Source organism: Pteropus medius, unplaced genomic scaffold (assembly GCF_902729225.1).
Source record: "Pteropus medius unplaced genomic scaffold, Ma_sr-lr_union100, whole genome shotgun sequence".
NCBI lineage: Eukaryota > Metazoa > Chordata > Mammalia > Chiroptera > Pteropodidae > Pteropus > Pteropus medius.
This window is the reverse complement of record NW_024349799.1, coordinates 12,380,896-12,405,560: the sequence shown is the minus strand read 5'-3', so window position 1 is coordinate 12,405,560 and position 24,665 is coordinate 12,380,896.

Sequence of the window (24,665 nt, the reverse complement as noted above, 5' to 3'; positions counted from 1 at the left end):
TGGTTGCTTTTAAGTTAAAAAAGTCTCAATTCATTAATTGAAATGTCCAGTCTTAGGTAAAAATTAAATTTCAGAACCTGAATTAAGGTTGAGGCTTTTCTCCTGCGTCAGAGAAGGCAGACATAGGTGGGTGGTCCTTAATGGCTTGGGGGTGGGAGTGGTACTGGAGGGGCATTCCAGGCAGTGGCAGGAAATAGCACCACTTGCTCAGGACCTCCCATGCTGCTCAGTGTGGTTGAGATACCACAGACCAAAGAGATAGTTCTGTAATCATCTCTTTGTGTAATTGTCTCTCCCACCAGGGAGTGAACCCCTTGAGAGTAGGGACCATGCACTGAATCCTCTGGGCCAGCTGTGTGTCTGCTGCCCAGGAGATGAGCTATTAAGTTTTTGTTGAATGAAAGAATGATAATACCAGGCAAACATGTCTCTCTTTTGTCAAGTTTTTATTGCTTTCTAATAATGGGGGAGGCTGGGAGGTGGTGATTATTTCTTGGCTAAGAACTGGTTGCATGTGTGGGTGGGGGGTCCTCTTCTTATCACTGGTGCTGGGGAGTTGATTTGGAGGCGAGAACACTTGCTGTCACTGCACAATGGATGAGCATGGGTACCTCCCACACAGACTTCCTCCAGGAAGTTTGTCTTGAGGCAAAGAGAGGATTCCACACAAAGAAAAAATTAGCAAAAGCTGAAACCACTTCTCAACTTTCTGAAATGAACCTGTCCCTCTGTCTATCTTGCTCCCCTAGGAGGTGGGGATTAACATGAGCATCCAGGGCAAACAAAACCAACAACCTTTGTTTAGTGACAGAAAGAAACTTGAAAGGTTTTATACGAGGGTATAACCTCCTTTACAGTGGGATGGGTGATTGTAGTTTGAGGAAAAGATCAGAAGTTCAAGAGTAGTGCCTTAAGATAGGTTAACAGCACTGCTGTGTAGGAGGCATCAAGTCTTCCCAGAAAGGCACGTGATTTCAAGTTTACAAAAAAGTGAGGGTTATAGAGTTGGAGCAAGTTAAAGGAATCTGCTCATGAACTCCTCACTGAACTATATAACCAATCACCTTGGAGCCTCTGAAGATATGAGAAGATGCTTCTAAGAGGAACAACTTTGAGTCTTCCCTCTGGTGGGGGAAGGAGAAAGAATACTTACTGGGCGCTCACTGTGTGCTTGGACTTGGCAGTTGATGGAGACACAAAAGTGAACCTGTCCATAGACTGGCAGGTCCATGGGCAGAGATTTGGTCTCATTCATGACCCTCACCCTGCAAGTACATAGTAGGAGCTTCACAAACATTTGCTGACTGAATTGAAGTCAGCATCCTTGCCTCTGGACCTCACTTTCTGGTGGAGTAGATAGACCTTTAATCCCATAAGTGCTATCCAGGCTGAGAAGTGCTAGGGCTCTATGTGAGTAGCAATGAGGTCCCAAAGAAGGGGTGCGCCCATAAGCAGGAACTTGATGCTTTCATTCAGGGTCAGGTTTCTCCAAATGGGTGGAAGATCTCTACCTCATCTCCTAACTGCTCTAGGCTGCTTTCAATACCATGGAGACAAGGGCCTCTCTGGAGAGAGTGAATCTTTTCCCACCGATATCTTGGGAGACAGCTTATTCTCTCTGAGCTTTGAGCAATGAGTGCAGAAGAGGAGCCTCCTTAGACCTCCGAAACTGACGGGCTCATAACCTTGAGGCTGGCTGAGCCCACCTATGTCAATTTCAGCCACTGGCCCAAGGTAGGCTCCTCTAATCAGCAATCAATCTCACATGGTCACTCCCAAAATGATGTGGGTTTTCCTGTCCCCACTTCTGACCTCCTTCCTGCCCTGTCATTGATGTTCTCGGGTACCTTCATCCCTTAAAAGTAGATTTCTCACTCTCACAACATCTCAACCTGTCATACACTGCAGGTGGGAATGTAAAGTGGTGCAGCCACTTTGTAAAAAGTCTGGCAGTTCCTCAAAATGTTAAACCCAGAGTTACCATATGACCTACTCCTATGTACATACCCAAGGGAAATGACATATTCACACAAAACACATAATCAAATGTTCCACCTTTATTCACTATAGCAAAAAAGGAAACAGCCTAAATGTCCATCAACTGCTGATAAATAAAATATAATACAGTAGTATCCCCTTATATGTGGTTTCACTTTCTGCTGTTACAATTGTCCATGATCAACCGTGGTCTGAAAATATAGAAAGTTTCAGAAATATAATATTCTTAGGTTTTAAATTGTGCACCATTCTGAATAGCATGATAAAAATCTCGAGCCATCCTGTCTGGGATGTGGATCATCCCTTTGTGCAGTGTAACTGTGCTGTATCTGCTCCCCACCCATTAGTCACTTAGTAGTCCTCAGTTATCAGAGCGACTGTCGTATCGCAGCACTTATGTTCATGTAACCCTTACTTTACTCAGTAGCCTCAAAGTACAAGAGTAGCAATGTTAGCAATTCGGATATGCCAAAGAGAAGCCGTAAAGTGCTTGTTACGTATCATCAGAAGGTCAATACAGGTAGCCCAGCACTACATCACAAGGCCCATGTCATTCACCTCACCTCATCATGTAGGCATTTTATCATTTCACATTATCATAAGCAGGGTGAGTACAGTACAGATATTTTGAGAGAGGAAGACCACATTCACATAACTTTTATTGCAGTATGTTATAATTTTTCTATTATTAATCTCTTACTATGCCCCTTTATAAATTAAACTTTATTATAGGTATGCATTTGTAGGGAAAAAAACGTAGTATATAGAGGGTTTGGTACTACTGGTGGTTTCAGGACTCGACTGGGGATCTTGGAACATGTCCCCTGTGGATAAGGGGGACTACCGTACATCATTTGTTAATTTGAACCAGTTACTTTGAATTTCAGTAAGGCAACTTTCACAAAGAAACGACACCAAGGATGCTTGACTATTTCTTCAAAAGGCCCAAATAGCAATCAAAAAGAACTATTGATACATGAAAAAGTTTGGATAAATCTCAAAGGCATTATATTAAATGAAAGAATGTTACATGTATGTAACCTATGTAACAGGTTATATATGTTATGATTTCATTTATGTGACAGTCTGAAAAAGACACAAGTGTAGTGACGGAGAACAGACCAGTAGTTACCAGAGATTAGGGATGCAAGGGGGTTGCAACTATGAAGAGGTAGCATGAGGGAGGTTTTTGGGGAGAAGGGGCTGGTGTGTATGCTATTATCACAGCGGTTACATAAAATTCATAGAACTGTACACTGCTCCTAGAAATCAGTTTTACCGTATGTCTTTTTAAATGGCCCAACCATCATTAATAGCATGTCGGCTCCTTTATGTCTTAAGATTTTGGCTTCTTTATGTATTTGTTTCCTCCGTGGTCAGGGCAGAGTAATCTTCCAATTTATTCTGTCTTCAGGAACAAAACAAAGAAGGGTGAGACATTACTGCAGATAGAGATTTTTGAAAATGCCAACTTTTAGGTTTTGCAAGGAAAACAGAAGTTAGAGGGGAGAATGGTAGAGGGTAAAAAGAGGAAAGAAGGTGGGAGAGGTGTTCTGGAATGACTTTTATGAGTTAACTGTATTTTCAATACTTATTGTCTTCCAGGCAGTAAAGCTCTAAGTGCTTTACTTCAATTTCCTCTGAGAGATAGGTGCTATTACTAGACCCACTCTGCAGATGAGGGAATTAAGGCCCAGAGATAATAGGCAATTTGCCCCAGTCATGTAGCTAGTGAATGGTGGGGCTAGGATTGAATTCAAAGCCATTGCCCTTAATTCCTATCCCATTGTCCTTCCTCCTGGTGCGAGATTTGGGGGGTATGTAGGAGGTAGTGGCCACAGCAGGCAGAGGCAGATGTCTCTTAGCTTTCGCCTGTGGGTCTCCAGCCTTGGAATGCAGGTAGCTGTGATCATCAGGCATGCTTTCCTGCAGTGCCTGGCCTGAACAGCAGGAGCTGCTTTCTGCTCTCTGAAAGCTAGCTTCTCTGACCTTTTCTTCTCCAACCTCATGATGGGTTTCTAGCACTTAATTTCCTGTAGCAAGTCCCTTCTTGAAATACTGGAGCAACTTGTTTTCCTAACCAAACCCTGGCTGATATGGAGCCTGGATATACTGTCCTCTTAGGAAAACTCTTCAAAGGATTTATTTTTTCTAAAATAATGTATTTGAAAACAGAGGAAGCGGGCTTGGGATGGAGACCCCATGGTAGGGGTCTGGGGTGTCCCTCCTTGGACTTAGTTGGCTGAGCCCTTTTATCTGCCCAGCCTGGCATGGGGGAGGGGAAGACATTGTCCAGAAGGCCTTCCCAGCCAGGCGATTCCATTCCTTTTCTCTGGCAGTTAACTGCCCATCCCTTGTGTGAGGGAAGCAGTAGAAGTTACTGTCCCCAGTGTTAAGTGAGGGAAACCGAGGCACAAAGAGGCTCAAAATGGGGTAGTATGTGGCAAATCCAGGAAGACATCTTTGTGCTCTATCTCCAAGTTTATCATCTCATTACCAGAAAACCAGAAAAATTCTAGGGAAGGTTTGGGGGCCAGTGGGGAAAATAACACTGAACATAGTAGATTCATTCAGCAGCTATTATTTTCAGTGTTAAGCACTTTCCATGCGATAGTTCATTTGATTGAAACTTCACAAAGCCCTGTTTTATGATTCCCATTGTTGAGAAGAGTGAGGTTCAGAGAGGTTCCCAGAGTCACACAGTGGTAAATGCGAGATTCAAACCCAGCACTTTCTAGCTCTGAAGCCCATGTTCTTACTCCCACACCGCTACCCCTTGAACAGCTGCCTGGGGAGTGCTACTGGTCATTTTCAGGGCTCTCATAGCGAAAGATCCTGTGTGTGCCTGTAGCTGTATTATGTAGTTGTTTAGATTTAGATTCTGGCCTCTGAAGTCTTCCAATTTAAGATGAATACCATTCATTTCTAGGACTCTAATTTGCTTTATTTAATGCCTTACATGTATTAGCTCTGATCCTCAAAAACCATGCAAAGTAGTTATGATTATCTTCACTTTACAGATGACAGAACTCAGAGAGATTAAGTAATTTGCCCAGAGCCACACAACTAAGTCTCAGAATGGGCTTTGGAAAGGACCCTGTACTCACTGATGAACACCACGCAGTCTACTGTGCAATAAGGAACATGTGTAAGTGGACTCTGACGTAGCCATGTGATCAGTGTCATCAGGCTCTTAAAAGGATAATCATTAAAAATAATTTTTAATAAAAAGAAAAATGCCTATAATATGAAACTCCTGAGAAAAAGTAGTACACAAAATTGCATGTAGAGTGTGCTCATTTAATAAATAAAGCATCAGACAAACATGCTTATGTAAAGAAAAGGAACCTTGGAGAGAGATACACCAAAACGTGAACAGTAGTAGTGAAATAGTGGGTAATTTTTTCTTCCTTTTGTTTTTCTGAATTTGTCAAATTTTCCTTAATGGAAAAAAAATTCCATATATTTTTTTTTAAAAAAGCAGCCACTGCAGCATGAATAAAACGAAGCATGAGTTTAATATAATAACAGGAAAACCCCTCAGACATTGGGGTGGCAGAGAGGAGGGGAGGGAAGCTGTGGGGCACATGTTTTTCTCTCCTCCAAGGTTACCCCTTTTGGGTTTTCAGATTCCTGTGCAGCCTCAGCCAGTCTCTGACCATCTCTGTATACTCACTGTGGGTACCAGTCTGAGCTGGGCCCTGAGGCTGCACTCTCTGTTCCTGTGGAACAGACTGTGTCCTATTCTTCTTTGTGCCCCCAAGGCCAAAAGCAATGCTCTGTATGTGGTAAGAACACAATGAAGATTGGATAGAGAGAATCTTCAAAGTTGTTTTTTAGGACTTGTGACTTGACTTTGAGACCTGACTTGCCAGCCAGTCTCTGGGACCAGATGGGAACTGATTATCGTTAGTGCAGCAATGTGAGAAGAGGCATCTGGAGTACTCACTTCTAACCAGCCTCATCATTATTCCCCATCTTCTCTGATTAGGAAAGCTCTTCTCAGATGGTGCAAAGGTCTCCATCAGCTCAGAGATCCTTAAATTGTGGGGTTTGAATATGTGGTATTCAATTTTTATTATCCAGTCACTATTATAATTAATTTATACAGACATGACCCTTGCTGACAAGAATTTGGCTATATTGTGGGCCAAACCACGTCCCCTTCAACTTAATGATGACCCTGCAAGGCCCTTCTGGTCCAGCTCCTTCCTGGCTCCTGCCTCCTATCCCAGGGCTCCCTCCCCCCTCCCACTCTGCTCCAGCTGCATCATGTTATTGTCCAAATGGGTCCAGTGCTTTGGGCTCCAATCCCAAGCCTTTGTGCCATTCTCCTGCATGGTGTGCCCTTCCCTCAGTCCATCTGCCAAACGTGTCACCCCTCTTTTAGGGCTCCTTTACAAAGCCTTTATTGACCTCTAGAAGGTAACACCGATCTCTCCCTAAGAATTCTGCCATCTCTAGAATAGTTCTTGTGCTTATTCAACATCCACATTTTCTTCATATATTTAGTGGGCACTTGATAAGGACCTATGTGCTTGGTATATGTTATCTTGGATTCTGGCAGTGGCCATGTGAGGAGGCATCATTGTTTCCATTTACTGATGAGGACACTAGGGCTCAGAGAAGTGAAGGATTGGCCCAAGGTCTCATAGATGTTAATGGGAGCACTAGGATAGATTCCAGGTCTGTGTGATTCCAACACTTAGTCAATTTTTCTGGGTTTAATTGAATTACTCAGTGAGGTGGTGGCTGCTACAGGTGGTGGTGGCTGTGTATTCTCACAGCCCTCTCATAGGAGGGGCTTAGAGTAGCAGTCTGATTGGAAGGGGAGCAGCAAAGAGATGGTCTGAAACTGAATTTGGGCAGCAGTCATACTGCTTTTTATGGACCACATGTTTATATAAGGTGGCTCTGCAGTGGCTTGATGGAGATTATGGGGGGCTAAAACCCTCACATATCACTGTGGATGGAGTCAAGGAAAAGTTGGGAGTAGAGGGAAGCAGAAGGCAGAACTGCAGTTGGAGGAAGTCGTGTACCGGTATCAGGATAAACAGTCACCTCACTTCATCATCCACCTGAGTCAGACCCAGGAGGGTGTTTCTCAGAGAGCAGACGAGGCTGTTTGATGCCTGGAGGAGTCTCCAACCCAAAGAGGGTGTGTGAGGGAGTATCTTTCATGGGCACTAATAGTAAGCAACTATTAAAAAAAGCTCTCATTAAACAGCATTTCCATACACCTGAGAAGGGATCCTCAGTTATTATTTTCTCTTTTTCTAAAAACAGGAAAGAAAAAATTAACTGGGAAGAGCAAGAAATGATTGCTGTTATTAACAACAATAAAATGACATTTGAATGTAAAATTTCAACTTTTTCAAAGAGCTATCATATGTCATCATCTCATCATCTCATCTCGTATGTCATCATCCATTGAGATGTCAGGAGGGCCTCTTCTAATTCAAAGGGAAAAAAGCCCTCATGATGAAAACTGGTAGGAACTATCAGAACCTGATTGATCTTGTGGGGCAATCCCTCCAGTGCTCATCGTTGAAATAAGAGGTTACTCAACGAGCTGTTGTGGGCAGAAAGAGAGATTGGGTAGGTTCCTTGTTCACTGGAAGTGAATCGAACCTTGGATCCTGGTAGACAGAAACCAGTGAGCTGTCGTTCCCTTTACTTGTTGGTCATTTCAGATTTGTTTGGGTTGGCAGTCCTCAGTGACATCACCGATAGTGCCAGGCAAGATCTTTGTGCACAGGGTAAAGTTCAGCATTCTCTGGGTTAACCAATCAGGGATAAGTAACTTGCTTGTTGACATTTGATCCCTCATACCTGTGACCCTCATTTCTTCCTTTCATATTTAATTGATGCCTCCTTTTAGGGTAGCAATAGTTATAGATGCTATTGCACAAAGAAGCATCAATTCTATTATCTGTTTCCTCTATTTTTCTTCTTTTTATTATTGATTTGATTCTAGGTTCTGGTTTTGAATGGGTCATAGCTAATATGGTAAATAAATAATAGCACATTAAGCTACTATTAAGCTAATAAAAAAGGTCTTTCCTTTTTTATTGAGATATAATAGACATATAAAATCCTTTTATTTTCAGGTATACAGCATAATGATTTGATATTTGTATATTTTTGCGAAATGCCCACCACAATAAGTCTAATTATCATCCATCTCCATACTTAGTTACAATTTTTTTTCATGTGAGAACTTTTAAGTTCTACTCTCAGCAACTTTCAGATATACAAGATTATTAAAGATAGTCACCATGCTGTGGTATTATTAGTCACATTGCATCTCCATTACTTATTAATTTCATAATTGGAAGTTTGTACCTCTTGACCCCCTTCAGCCATTTCACCCAGCACCCCCTGCCTGGCCTCTGGCTGTCACCAATGTCCTATGAGTTTGGCTCTGTTCCTTTGTTTCTTTAGATTCTACATATAAGTGAGATCATATAGTAGATCCTCATTTTCATTGGCATCAATGCCACAATTATTTTCCAAGCCATCTTGATTTAGTTCAGCATAATTTGGTGTATTTTTGAGCTCTTTCTCATTCTAAGCATCATGTTATGCATTGAGGATACAACAATACATCTTTAAATATGGCTTATGTTCTCATGAGGCTTATAGTCTAGTGGAAAGACAGACATTAAATAAGTCATTATATGTCTATTTAGAATAATTGCCAAAGGATGCAATAGGGAAGTTTAACAGGAAGACCCAACCTAATCTCGATGGATAGGATGAGGAATGGACACAGGGAAGGCCTCCCAAGGGAAGTAAGATTCCAACTAAGAATTGTAAGGTGAACTTTTTGGGGGGAGGGTAGTGGGGACAGGAAACAAAGAGCATTTCAATGGAGAATACAGCAAGGCAGAGGTCTGGAGAACTTGACATACTTAAAGGAAGTCATGATGTTTCAGAGCACAAGGACCGGAGTGATAGGGGATGACCTAGGAGAGTATAGCTAGAGCTATGCTGTAGGTTTCAGACTTGATACCAATACACTGGGAAGCCTGGATTAAGTGGGACGTGTTACACTAAGCAGGTAGTGAATGTTAATGATGATATGGTTGATAATGATAATAGCAAATACTTAAAGTGTGCTTACTATGTGCCAGTTATTGTTCTAAGCACCTTATAAACATTAATTAACTTACATAAAGACCCATTATAATCCACCTCTGTTTTCTGGCACCAGGAAGTAAGACCGAGCCAAAGCCTATGAGAGAAAACAAAGAGTCAGCTGCTGGGGATACCAGGGAACAGAGGCAAACCCTGCAGAGTAGATTGGAGCCAAGTTCTCAGGGTCTGGCAGAGATGGGCCTGACGAGGGCAAACTGGGAATAATCCAAGAGAGCCTGGTGACTTGCACAGACAGCTTTGGGGTTTTTCAGTTCAGTTTAAATGGCAGAAGGTGCATCATGGCTAGAGCCTGATATGTCAGGCAGGTCTATCTCCTGTTCTCCCGTGTGAACTGCAGGAAATAATGGAGGTGACCCAGATGCTCTTGTATAGTACATATGGACAATAGAATGCAAATGCTAGACCAAGACATGAATAAGCAGGAGTATTTCTGTTATGATCAAAATCTGAATTTTAACTAGCACCAACATTGACTGGCTAGTCATCTGTTAAGGAACAATATATCCACCATGTGTATATATCTCAGTCGTTTGGAGTGGGGTTGGGTTTGGGGACAGGTATTTTTCATACCATGGATGGTATATGGAAAAGCATCCTGGCGTCTGATGCTAGTTTTGATCTCTCTCAGCCACATGAGCTGGTGCAAAACACTGCCCTGTCCCAGTCTCAGTTTTCTCATCTATATAATGGGCTTTATGGAACTGTTATGAGCATAAAATGAAATCTTTTGTGTGAGAGCATCGTTCCAATGGTGCACTCACCGTATCAGGGGTGATTGGATGCTGAGGAAACTGGCTGTGCTCCAAACCATCATACAACTGGTGTGTCCCAGAATGCCAGCTTCATAATTTGATATAATTCAAGAAATGTAGTTGACAGATATCTATATGTGCTTTCAAGGCATCCTCTTCCCAGAAGAGGGGCCCATAAAATGCAAATGGGGGTCAGATGGTTGCTTGTGGCAGACACTCAGCAGAGTGGACAGTTGTCTTGTGGTTGGTGTGGCAGGCTCACAGCAGAGTGGACAACTGTGACAATTGCTGCTTCTGCTTCCTAGTGTCCTTTCCATCTCCCTCTGATAATAACCTGCCAGCCTGACTTTGCAGGAACCAGCTATCCTCTACCCAGGTAATCATGACTAAGTTCCAGACTGTGGAGTATTCCAAGAAGGGTAGATTTGTATGGGCTGGAGAAGTCAGAGAAAACTTTAAGCAGACCCAGGAACTTGAGCTAGATCTTGAAGAGTAGATAGAATTGGAACCGTCAGGAGGAGGGAAAGGCATTTCAGATGGGGGGGTCAGCAAGAGCAAAGGCTCACATTCATAAATGCGGGCATATGATGAGACTCAGACTAGATAGCATGATGTTTGCAAGAGATGATGAGAGATAATCAACAAGTCAAGTCAACCACAGTCCACTGAGTCTGGATCATCTGCATGGCACCAACCAACTTATTATTCTTTCTTGGTCACTCATTTTATGATCCAACATCCATCACTCATTGTCTGAAAGTTCTTATGTCTAACCCAAGTCCACACTGCTAACATAAGGTCATTGCCCCAGATTTTGTCTTCAGAGGAGGCAAAAGACATAGTTTATAGACAGTCCTAACATGAAAAATATACTGGTCTTATCCCCATGGAAAGCTTTTAGCATCTAGAATACCCAAGTAACCAGCATAGCTGGATCCTGCCTCCAGGAAGAGGCTCTGGCAGCTCTGGGGCTCCTGGGTATTTCCTGTTTATCCTGACTTGTAAAAGGACTTGAGACATCTCATTCAGCTCATATGGATGGACCCACAGTGGGAAGAAAGGAAAAAGGAAGAATTCATCTTCGTCTTTGGAATAAAAATATTTTATAGATGCCAAATGGCACATTGAAATGCAATATTTAAGAAAAATGCCATGGGTTTTTAAAAAGCAAAATGTTTATTTCTGACTTAAAAAGTGAATAAGCTCTGGCATCAGAGAGACCTAGGCTCATATCTTGACCTGGGCACTGGCAAGTTACGGCACCTTCCTGAGCCTCAGTTTGCTCATCTGTAGAATGGGGTAGGTGTTGGTGGGGGCAGTAATCCTTGCTCCACAGGCTTGTTTTGAAATGATCACATTATAGGACAATCAGACAGCAAGTGGAAGATTCCCACTCCTCATCTTGTTCTCATTCTTTTCTGCGCTCCTTTCATTTATTTGTCCTCTCCCAGACCCATTGTCCTGGTCCAAGCCTTACACCTGGCAGAGGGAACTCTGGGACAGAGCTCACAGCTGCTTTCCTTCATTAGCACCTGAAACCCCACTCGCCTCGCCCGCCCAGAGAAACAGGGAACTCCTTCTGGAGGTGAGCCTCTTGGTCTCCCTTTCATCCTCCTTATCAAGCCAGGTGATGAAATCGAGTGGTCTGAGGCATGTACTTGTGCTAACAACTGCCCTTTCCACTGGAATTTAATAGAACTCACAGATGAAACTCTTCGGGTTTTTATGATTGGGGAGCTCAAGCCATTTTGGCCTTACCTACTTTGTGTTGCTTTTCCCGACATTGCAAGTACTTTTGAATGCTTATTTTTCTGCAGGAAAGCACTGAATATCAGACTTTTTAATAAGAATTCCTTATGGAGAAGTAATTGCATCTTAGGGGCCAGTTGTTACTTCAGAGACCAACAGTGCAGCTTTTCAGCAAGGAGCCTTATTTAAAAAGCTTGGGAAAGTCCCAAACTGATGTGTCTGTGGGGCCATGAGACAGGCCTAGTTTTGGGATGAAAGAGGGAGACCCTTTCCTGGAAACAATGCCAATTGGCCAGAATAAATATTTTTGCCCTGCCCACTTTTCCAAAGGCTCCAAGGATTCCTCGGCTGGTGGATCCCTTTGGGGACTGTGCACGGAATTAGGGAGTCGGGAAGGGACCAGAACTCCCTACAACGTTTTACTCTAAGTAATAGAGGGAAATACTGACTGGAAGCTATTTGTTTAATAAATTAATTTTCTAATTCATTAGTTCATTTAAACTATAAAAACTTGTTATGTAAATTTATTTAGTTATAGAACAGGTAAGGTATTTGCACAGTTCAAAATTCAGGAGGTACCCTGTGAAAGTCTGTCTCCCACCCACTCCCTAGCCACCCGATTTCCCTCTCCAGAGGTTCTCAGGTCCCCTTCCAGAGATAGGCTATGCACAGATAAGCTGTGCATATTTTTTTCCTGTGTCTGGTTTGCTTGTTTTTTTTTTTTTTTTTAACCCACACAAATGGTAGTCATTTTATAAAGTCTACTCTAAACCTTGTTGTTTTTAACTTAATAATATTTCTTGGAATTCTTTTCAAAAAAAGCATAAAAGACTTCATTCTTCTTCTCTTTTTTTAATGGTTCATTTTAGTCCAGTTCATGGAGGCATCACAATTTTTCCAGTAATCTCTTATTGAGAGACATCTGGTTTGTCTGTCTGTCTGTCTGTCTTTCTTTCTTTCTTTCTTTCTTTCTTTCTTTCTTTCTTTCTTTCTTCCTTCCTTCCTTCCTTCCTTTCCTTCCTTCCTTCCTTCCTTCCTTCCTTCCTTCCTTCTTCCTTCCTTCCTTCCTTCTTTCCTCCCTCCCTCTCTCCCTCACTTCCTTCCTTCCTCCTTCCTTCCTTCCTTCTTTCTTTCCTTTCCTTCCTTTCCTTCCTTTGCCAAGTCTACCTATAAGATAAGGTCCTAGAGGGGAATTGCTGGGTAGAATGTCATGATGAAATTTCCCCACATTGAAGTTGGATCAATTTACACTTTCACCAACAATATGTAAGATTGTTTTCAACATGTGAGCATGGCATGTTTTGAGTGTATATTATATTCCATGTACATTGGGTGGTTAAAAAGGTGGAACTAACCTTCAATGGCTTCCCTTTACTCCTAAAATGAAGAGCAGCCCCTTGTTAGCCTTGCATGACCCAGCCCGTGAGCTCCCTGCTTGTACCCCAGCCTTGCTGCCTTCCTCTCTCCTTGCCTGATTTACTACCCATGGATGCACCACTTTATTCTAGTTTCCTAAACATGTAAAGCTTCCTCTCCTGCCAGGTTTTTGTGCACGAAGTGCCAGATGCCTAGAAGGCCTTTCTCCCCTCTCTTCACCTTGCTAACCACTTTTAATCTTTAGTTTTTAGCTCAGTCACCCTCCCTCTTGGAAACCCTTCCCTCACCTCCACAACTAATTCCATATGACTAGGTTGTGAGCGACCCAACACTATGTACTTCTCCTTCAAGGCCCAGAAGCTATTATCCATTTCATTTCTGTAGTTATTTAGTTAATGTTGTTCTTTACTATTGGTCTGTGAGCTCCATAAAGGCAGGAACCATGTCTGTTTTTCTCCTCATTGTATCTCTAGAGCCTAGCACTGTACCTGGTACCTAGTTGGTACTCAGTAAATATTTCTTGTTTGGTTTTATTCAGTAAGATCAAAGACTCTTTATTAAGTATCCAGCTATGTGCAGGAATTGTTTTAGTCACCGGGGATATAGTAGTAGTGAATAGACATAAAATTTCTGCTGTCATCGTGCTTAACATTCTGATAATGGTTGGGGGAAGGAGTATATAGTTAATAGACAAATAAATTAATAACTATATAATATATCAGATTTGATACATGCTATGAATAGAAAGCAAGTAGGGTAAAGCACTTTAGATAGGCTGGGAGAGCTATTTTAAATATATTCTTCAGGGAAGGGCTTTTAAATAAAACGATAGTTGAGCAGAGACTTGAATAAAATGAAGGAGTGAACTATGTGGGTATTTGGAAGAAGAGCATTCCAGACTGAGGGAATAGCAAGGGCAAAGATCCTGAGGCAGGTCCATAATAGGCATGTTAGACGAACAGGTAGAAGACCAGCATGGCTGGAATTAAGAGGAAGTGAATGATGATAGATGGATGAATTATTGACCCAAGAAAATGGCATGTGGTGAACAAGGTAAAATTTACAGGGGAAATTGTAATTTTAAATCAAAATTGACAATGATGTTCAATATATGGTACTGGGACAAATGGATCTCTACATACAATTGAACTTCAATTTATACCTCTTGTCATCTATGACAAGAGGCTTGTCAATTAATGAATCGTAAACAAAAATGTAAAACCTAAAACCTTTAGAAAAAAAATAAGAGATCATATTTGTGACCTTGAGCTAGGCAAAAATTTTTTAGATACAACTCCAAAAGTATGATCTGTATAAGAAAAAAGTTGTAAATTGGACTTCTTTAAAAGATATCATTAAGAGAGTGGAGACAAGTCATAGACTCAGAAAAAAATAATTGCAAATTACGTAACTGATGAATGACTTGTATATAAAGAACTCTCAAAATTCAACAATAAGAAAGCAAACAACACAATTTAAAAGGGGCAAGAGACTTGAACAGGCGCTCCACTGAAGAAGCTATGTAGATGGCAAAAATTATGGATGGCAAGATATATGGATAAGCATGTGAAAAGATGCTCAGTATCATTAGTCATTAGTGAAATGCAAATTAAAACCACAATGATATGCCACTATTTGGAATGCCTTAAATAAAAAGTACTGACATTATCAAGTGGTGACTAGGATGCAGAACTATAACATTGCTGGTGGGAAATGCAAAAATGCTATACCACTTTAGAAAACACTTTGACCATTTCTTATAAATTTAACATACATCTACCATATGACCCAGAAATCTCACTCCTGGAGAAATGAAAATTTATAGTCACACAAAACCTGTATGTGAATGTTTATAGCTGTGTAATTTGTAATTACCTCAAACTGGAAACAAACTAAATGTTCCTTAATTGAAGAATATATAAACAAACTGTGGCATATCCACGCAATGAAATACTACTTTACAATAAAAAGAAATGGACTGTTGATCCATGTAACAAACAACAGGGACGAATGTCAGATGCCTTATGCTAAGTCAAAAAAGCCAGACTCAAAAGCCTGCACATTGTATGATTTCATTTATTTGACATTTTGGAAAAGGCCAAACAGTAGGGACTGAAAATACATCAGTGATTGCCAAACATCTCTGAGATCAAAATCTGAGCCACATCATCTCTGTGAGCTTCTGTTTCTTTATCTGTAAAATAGGGATAATTTTACCTACCTCCTAAGGGTGTTGTGAGCACTGAACGCCAAAACATATAAAATGTCTAGAAGACTTTCAGTACTCAGAAAATGTTCATTTTCTCTTTTTCTCCCGTTTTGGGCAAATCAGTTTTACAGATGGCTAATCTCATTTATTAAGTCTTGATCAACAGAGGGGCATCTTCCCTTATCTTTATGTCCTGGACGCATCTTGCTTGCCCACTAGATAACGACTGCTGCCATTGGTTATATTGACTGCGAGTCGAATGGTGATACCAGCTTGAATCCAACCTAGGTTTCAGCCATATATGAAGACCCAATGGTAGGGCTTTCCAGATCCCTATTTGTATGAAGGATGTAACCTTCCTGAGAACATATTCTAAGAAGGGGATAATGGCCATGGGTAAGAAGGAGCCCTTAAGAATGACCGAGGCAAGGAAAGAGGGAAGTGATTCTGATGATCTCTCACTCAAATTTGTGCACCTACCTAGCCTCCCATGGACTATTTACGTACACCCTCTCAAAGGACTGTAATGCAAAGAGGCTCCCTCTTCCTCTTTGCACCAGAAAACCCTGCAACTTTAGTATTTCAAGGGCTCCTGGGTCTTGGCTATTACAAAAGATGGTGGTTTCTGGTGACTATGGTGGTACCCTGTGACAGCTCTGTGAAGAAGCCAGGGCTCATCAGAAGAGGACTCAACATATGTAAGACCTCGAGGAAACTCCCAGAAATATATCAGTTTATGGAACAAGGGTTAGGGAATTTTGAGCTTTTACTGTGAATGGGCACCCTCTGTGTTCTTAGGTTGGTAGGATCTTCTCCCTACTTCTCCCCTACCTTTCCTCCTGATGATTGTCATGCAATGTCTACAGAAGGCTGTGATCCTTCTCTTGTGGCCAAGTATTTGAAGACAAGCCCAAATCAGGTCTTTATTAATAGAAATTTGGCCACCAGACATCCATTTAGCATCTACTGAGCACATACCGGGGATAGAACCCTACTATGTCCTAGTCCTATCCCTGGGGAGTGCCTCTTATCAGGTTACATACAAATGAAACAACTGTAGAATAATTATGCTACAATAATATATTTGTTCTCATACAGGGTACTATGGCAGTAGGATCTAGGTTTGAGTGTTGCTTTCTAACCCATATTGCTTGCAACTGTTTTTATCCCTGGCTACCCACTAAAATCACCAGGAGGGAGATACTTAAAAACTGTGATGCCTGAATCCCACCCAAGACCAATTCGTAGGTAGAGTCCTGGTTTTGATATGTTTTAAATGCTCCCAGGTGATTTTTTTCTTCACGTTTTTATTGGCATTTTTTAACAAATAATTAAGACAATACATATTAAATAAGGCACAAACAGAGGCAGATTGAAGAACATTCAGCATTTTAAAACAGTTTTGTAAATATTCAAATATGGGATTATCACCCTTTTGTACTACATTTTTTAATAGAAAACTGCTTTCAATATAAAATACTGTACTAGATATAAATAAAAATTTGTATATTCAGGTAGATTTTTTTTTCAGGTAGATATTTTTAAGACTATAATTTATGTAATGTTAAAACCCTTGCACTCATTTTATCCTACTGTCTTATTTATGATATTACAAGGATTGTGAGGTAATTTAAGATTAAAAAAAATGAAAAGAATTTGACAATGAAAATAATATTTTATCCTGAGACCACAGGCAAAATAAAAAAAAAAATTAAAAAACAGCCATGATCTTCCTAAAAATTTTCTATTCTTTTTGTAATTAGGGACAACCACCTCACTTCAAAATACTATAATTTATTTCGTTTAGGTTACTTTAAGTCCACAAGGCAATTCAACGAAAATTCTTCTTTTTCAGCAATAAATAGAAACAGAACAAATAAAATCTTCTAAACATCTAACCACTCAATGCCAAAATGTTTATTTAATAAGTGTATATATTGTATATAATTAATTTTTCTGAAGAGATTATCTGTGAAGGAGCTTGTTACTACCTTATAATCTATTCTATATTATTATTAACATTTTATTTAATTCAATATAATAATTCAATACAATTTTGGTGATTCAATTTTCACAAGTGCCAGTCAATAAAAGTGCAGCAATATGAGATTCTAGTTAAAAGAATAATTTCTACTGAAAGAACTCCAAGCATAAATTTGGTCTCCTTAGAATCAAGCAGGGCTCATAAACATCTTCAATGTGATTACCTCCCCATAACATTTATCAGAAAGCATCCTGAAGGTACATACAAGCACTATAAATAAAATATTGTGCTACCTGCCATGTCAAAGTCGTGTGCTGCGGATGTCACAGTGGTGTGCTGCGGCCAGCTCACTCCAGTAGCAGATGTCACAGTGGTGTGCTGCGGCCAGCTCACTCCAGCCCCGCAAGGCCAATGGTTAAATATTCAGGAACTTAGCAAGCAGGTTATTCAACCACTGGTAGCTTGAAATTTTCCTTAGGGGGAGTATGTCACCATGGAAATTAGTCAATGCTACATATCAGGGTACTCCCAAGAGCCAGCTTATCAGTACCTGCTATCTAGGAAAGTATTTGTGATTTTACCTAACCCTTAACCCCTAACCCGACTTATGCTTTGCCTGGGTACACACTGAGCTATAATTTTATGGCCATGACCCTGAGCCTACTGCAGGCCATGTGGCAGAAGCCCACACATTCCTCATTTTCCACAGCTGTGTTATACGATATTTCCTATAGTCCTAGAATGACAATCTGCACATCCATTAGGAGAATTTCCTCAATAACATGTATTCCCATTTGCCTTGAGCCTGGTTATTTAGCATGTATTTATACTTGGTAACGCATATTCCCTTGCCATAAGTGAATAGAAGATGTATAAAGTACTTATCATCAGACATAGATTTGTGTAAGGAAAAGAAACGTGAATAGAAAAACTGCCTTATAGGTGTTGACTGCCTTTTACAGCCCTGGTGACTGTGTTACAGCCTCTCTCCTGTGTTATCTGTGTAGGAAGGACCTAGGGAGACCCAGGAAATTTAGAAATGGACTCAGAGGCCTCTGAGGAGGTGGCTGTGAACTTCATCCTGGAGGTGTAGACTTTACTAGATCCTTCATAGAAGGAACTCTGTAGAGGTGCGGTGTGGAAAACCTTCAGGAAACTGGCCTTAGAAGAAAAAAAACTGGGAAGATCATGACATTGAAGATCTGTACAAGAACCAGTGGAAAAAACTAAGAAGTCATATGGCAGAGAGAATCTGTGATGGGAAAGAGCGTAGTCAGTGTGAAGAAAATTTCACCCTATTCCAAATCTCAATCTAAACAGGAAAACTCTTCCTGTAGTAAAACCATGGGAATACAGTGAGTATGGAAAAGTCTATATACTTCATTCATCCCATAATATGCACATCAGATGTCAACCTGGACACAAGCCATATGAGTATCAGAATTATGGAGAGAGCCATATAAAGGTAACATATGTGGGAGACCCTTCAGTTATCTCCAGTGTTTTGAAAACCATCAAAGAAATTACAATGGAGAAAAAAGCCTATAAATGTAAGGAATGTGGGAGAACCTTTAGTTCTTCAATTTCACTTCAAATACATGAACTAAACCACATTGGAAAGAAACTTTATAATTGTGAATAATGTGGAAAAGTCTATAGATATCATCAAGCTTTTCAAACACATGAAAGGGCATCCAAAGGAAAGAAACCCTATAAATGTAAAAAATATAGTAAAGTCTTCAGTTGTCATAGTTCTTTTCCAATACATGAGAGAACTCACATTGTAGAGAAACTTTATGAATGTAAACAATGTGGCAAAGCCTACATACATTACAGTGCTTTACAATACCCCAGAGGACTCACATATGCGAGAAACCCTACGAATGCAAGAATTGTGGTAAAACTTTAAGTTCTCATCTAGATTTCCGAACACATGAAAGAAGGAGAGAAGCCTTATGCATTTAAGGAATGTGGAAAAAACTTTCAGATGTTACCAAAATTTTCAAAGAAATGAAATAAATTTCACTGGAGAGAAGACCTATGAATGAAAAGAATGTGGGAAAACCTTCAGATGTTATCAACATTTTCAAACACATAAATCGTACTGGAAACCCTATGAATGTAAGCAACGTAGGAAAGGCTTCAGATATTATCAAAGTTTTCAAACTTTTACACTGGAGAGAAACCATATGTATATTAAAAAAGTAGTGAAGCATTTAGTTATCTCAGTTATCTTCAAATCATGAAATAAATCACACTGGAAAGAAAACTTACGAATGTAAAAAATGTAGTGAAGTATCCCAGTGATCTTTAAAAACTTAAAGAAATCTCACTTGAGAGAAACCCTTTGAATGTAAACAATGTGGTAAGCCTTCAGAGATCCCAGTTTTTTATAAACACTTGAAAGAACTCATTTTGGAGAGAAACCCTATGACTCTAAGGAATGTGGAAAAGCCTTCATTTAGCACCAGATTTTTTGAAGATGTGACAATTCTATTTTCTATACTAATAAATAATTGGAATAAATTTTATGTATGGCAAGTTTATAAAAGAATATGGTTTCATGTAATTATATTTGACCCTTTACTTTTTATCCTTCCTTCTGACTAGTATTTGGTGAATAGATTTTGATTTAAGAAGAGGGACCTATGAGAGAGCAACAAAATCTAGAGTTGGAGATATTCTCCCCATGAGTAATGTTAGGAATTTGATTTTCCAAAGTCCACTTTCTTTTTTGTTCTATGTTTAAATTTACTGACAGACACAGTTGCATGAGATTTGGAAAACAAAAATGAAGAAGGCATTAGAGTTTCGAGTCACCATTCAGACAGAAACATAGACAAACACAGACAGACACATAGACATATAGTAGCTATAAGAACACCATCTTCTAACCTATTATCTGGATTTTTTGACCTTTCAATCAAGACTATTCTCAAAACCACCACTAACTGTCTGATATTTATATTCTGAGAGGTGAAACTTTCCATTGATTTATTCACAAGATTCATATCAGAGATCCATCAGAGTTTGGATTTTTCTGTAAGCCCTCTTCACTGGGAAACAAATTCAGACTTTTGTGCTTATATCTGATCCCTCTCTTTTCTAGATTATATCCGTATAAGGTCTAATCTCTATAGAAAACACCTCACAAACTTAAAAGTGCTCGTAAGTATGCTTTCCTGATTCACCATGACATCTGCAATGGTGCATTGGAAAAGGAGGACGTGGGAGTCTTTTTCTGCTGCATGTGCAGTGGCTGCCTTGACCCAGTCCTTTCAAGTGCTGATAAGCACCTTCCTCCTGTTAGGAGGACTGTGGGTGTTTCCTCTAATTTGTAGCTGAATATAATCTCTCAGTATGTTTTTAATTATGTTTTATTGCACATGATTAAAAGTATATATTTTTTGTCAAATGAACACTTCTGTAGGTGTTTCATAAAAATATTTTAACTTTTTCTAAACTGTTGTATGCCAACAAATACTGTTTTTTATTTCCTGAAAAAATATGTTAAAATATCTCATTATAATTATGGGTTTTCAAAAAAATCTTTGCAATTCTCTTCAAAAAACAACAAAAACAACAACAACAAAAAAACTGCCTTATAAGAAAGTCTCTAAATTTCATCAATAAGGCTCACAGATGCAGAAAGAGTCCCATATTTCCAGCTGTAAATAATAAAAGTCTGTGTTCTATTGGTAATTTTATTTCTAGCAAGGGAACTGTTCTGCCTGAGATCCACATTTGAATGGTGTCTCCAGTGAATACCTTTGTGATCTTGCCAAGTTACCTGGATACTCAAATTTCCTCCTATGCTACATTGCAGATTGGGACAATAATGAAATAGAGCAGTGGTTCACACTTGAGCACACTTGGGATCATGTGGGGGACTCCTGGGAACATGGATTGCTGGGCCTCACTCTAGGGGTTCTGATGCTCTAGAGGGGCCTGAAAATTGGTATTCCTAACAAGTTCCCAGGCAGTGCTGCTGAACCATTGAAACAAAGCATAGACAGTAACAGGAACATGGATAAAAACAGTAACAATTGCATAGTTTGTTGTCTCCTTTATTGCCTTAAGTAGTAGGTTAAGGGAAAGGAAATAGCATTTATTGAGTATCTATAATTATGAAAGTCATCTTATTCATTATAACAGCCTCAAAGTCATTATAACGATTTCATTTTATGGATGAGGAAATTGAAACTCAAAAAAGTTAAATGACTTGTTCAAACATTTACAGTGAGAAAATGGTGAATCTGGGATTCAAATGCAAGTTTGTTCAACTCCAAAATTTATATTCTATTTTGTTATACCTTGCTGCTTACCCACAGAGTTTGGTCACGCTAATTGTATAAGTTTAGGGGTTTGATTTTATTCTCTTTCTTACATGATAGTTTGTCTTCTATTTTAACGGTTTTATGGTATTTTTTCCCACACATTCTGATGTATAGCCAGAGTACAGCACACTGGTCTAGAACAAGTCATTTTGGCTCTTTGAGCCTCATTTTCCTCATCTGTAAAATGGAGAATCATATTACCCATCTCGGAGCACTGTGGTGGACTGACAAATATGTGAAAACCTCCTGGCAATGTGCCTAGCAAACATTAGGCACACAACATTTGAGAGCTGCTATTATCACGCAGTAGCCTCTTGCTTCTCTCTTCCTTAGCACCATCACTCATTTCAGAATGAATCAGATAATGTGTTCTCCCTCTCCTCTTGTGTTGGCTGCATTAACCAGAACTTAATCTGATCACGTGTTTGAACTGTTTTATCAATCTATCTCCTAGTGGCACCTATTATATTGCAGGGTGTTGTGAATATTGAATAAGATAACGTGTAAAATGCATAGCAATCAGCCAGTCAACAAGCAAATATTTACTGAGCATCTACTCTGTGCCCGGCATGGGGTATAGCTGTGAAGCAGAGAGTCCCTGCCCTAAAGAAACTCACATAATTATTCTTATGCTTCTTTGTGGTTGTGGCAGGTATTAGATCTCTGACACTTTCATGAAACCAGTGCTGTGGCCTGTTTGATGCTGTTTTGCTTTGCTTCTGAGCATTTTGATGGATTTGTTTGTTTTCATTTTATTCTAGGAGTCAATGAATGGGCTGGAAACTTGGAATTCTACTTTTGAACTCCCAGCAGCTCCCTCTCTGTTTTCACACAGATGGACTTAACTGGTATCAGTAATGCCTTCTAATCTCTATATCTATAGTATTGCAGGTCTAGGTGTGGCTTGTCTGCTATGACTCCTAAGACAGCAGCAGAAGTGGAGTTAAGAACTTGTTTTTCCTTTTGGCGTCTTCCATCTCAGAACCTGAATTTCCATGCTTCATACAATGCCTGAGAACTTCAGTAATTAATGGTACACTGGTTTAAGACACCGATGACTTTCGTGTTGCTAAATCCAATGCTCAATTCTCAGTCCCCATCTTAATGACCCATCAGCAGCATTTGGCAGAGTTAATTGCTCCCCTCACTTCTCCCTCAAACTCTTTCTTCTCTTGGCTTGAAGGATACCACACTCACTTGCTTGCCATTTCTCCTTCTCAACTAAAAACACCTTCCCCTTTCCAGAAGCTCAGAGTCACCCTTTACTTCTCTCTTTCTCTCACACCTCACATCTAATCCATTGGCAAATCTTGTTAAGCTCTACTTTAAAACTGTACCTAGAAACTGATCACTTCTCATCACCTCGGCTGCCTCCACCTTGTCCAAATTTATTCTTGACCCCAGTGGGGGTTGATTCTTTCCAGGTGTAAGTCAGATCATTGCACTCTTCCCCTTCAAAGCCCTCCAGTGGCTTCTTGTGTCTCTCAGAAAAAAAACCTAAAGTTCTTAAAATGGCCCATAAGCCCTGAATGATCTGGCCTGACCCCCATGACCTCTCACACCATCTCCTGGAGATTACTCTCCCCTTCCCATCTGCTCCAGCCACGCTGGCCTCCTTGCTCTTTCCTGATGTTCCAGGTCCACCCCACACAGGACCTTGGCACTCGTTGTTCCTTTCCGTTCTCCTTTCCTCCTCCCAGAGAGTTGCATGATTTGCATCCTCGCCACCTTCAATTTCTTATTAATGTGAACTTGCTCAGTAAAACTTCCGTGCCCACCCTATTTAAAACTGCAACCCTCACCCCTACCTTTGTGCTCTTCTCACCTCCTAATAGACGATATGGTTCCTTTTGGCTTAATTTTCACCTGAGTCCTCCACTTCAATATAAGCAGTAGGAAGGCAGGGATTTTTGTGTGTTTTGCCCGCCATTCTATCCCAAGCACCTAACACAGTGCTTGGCACGCAGTGAGCACTTAATAAATATTTGTAAAATGCATGACTACCTGACATTTAACTAGTTCTTACATGTACCAGGCACTGTGCTAAGTGCCTTGGTGGAGTCTATAATTTCATCCTCTAGCAACACCGTGAGGTGGACACTCATTGTTTTATAGATGAGGAGATGAAAACTTAGGATAAGTAATGAACCCAGTGTCATATGGTTAGATAGTGGCAGAGATAGGGTTTTAACCTGTCTGGCCTGGCTCCAGAGCCCGTGTGCCTAACCTCTTTGCCAAAGAGCATTTAAGCTTCTGTCTGAGCTTCTACCTACAGGAGACCTTTCTGACCCCCAACTTAGGCTAGGCTGGGTGCCTGCTCCACACCACTGTTGCTGATACAGCACCAGCCATCACCTTGGTCATACTCCTTTCCTGCTATTTTAGAAGTCGGTTTACATGTCTGCCTCTCCCTTAGACTGAGTTTTGCTAAACAGTGACTTATTCATGTTTATTTTCTCTGCTTGACACATAGTAGGTGCCCAGTGAACAGTCTTGTAGGAGTCGGAGCTGATTGTGTCTTCCAGTCTCCATAGATTGATAGCAGCTACCGAGAGCTGTGCAAGAGTCTTAGGAGCATATGCCACATAAATCTTACATAAGAGCGGGGAGTGGGTTCACATGCATGCTTTTCTGCCTATATCCAAGCACAGGGAAGATACTCAGTAACTTTTTGTTTACCTGAGGACACAATTACTTCTTTAAGAAATTGACTCGAACCCTTCAGGCTGCACAGGATGGTTTTTGTTTTGTTTTCTGTTAATGAAGGAGAGGCATTAGGAAGGGAAGCATTTTAGCAAAGCTTGATTTGTCACGATGCTCAGGGAAGAGACCGCTATGACATCTTGCCCTTTCTGGTTTAACTGAACAGAAATCCATTCTGTCTTGTTTGACACACTTTTGTGCTCATGTTAAAATTATATTGAGAAAAGATGCTTTTGCCTGTAGTAACTGAGGATGCTAGAATACCTCTGGGTTCAGTACAGCAATGCTGTTTGCAATATAGGTATAGCCAGTTATATAACAACTTGGATTAAGTCAAGGACAGTCCCTGGGTATTGGCTCTTTTGTTACCTCTCAGACATACATGTAATTTCTTG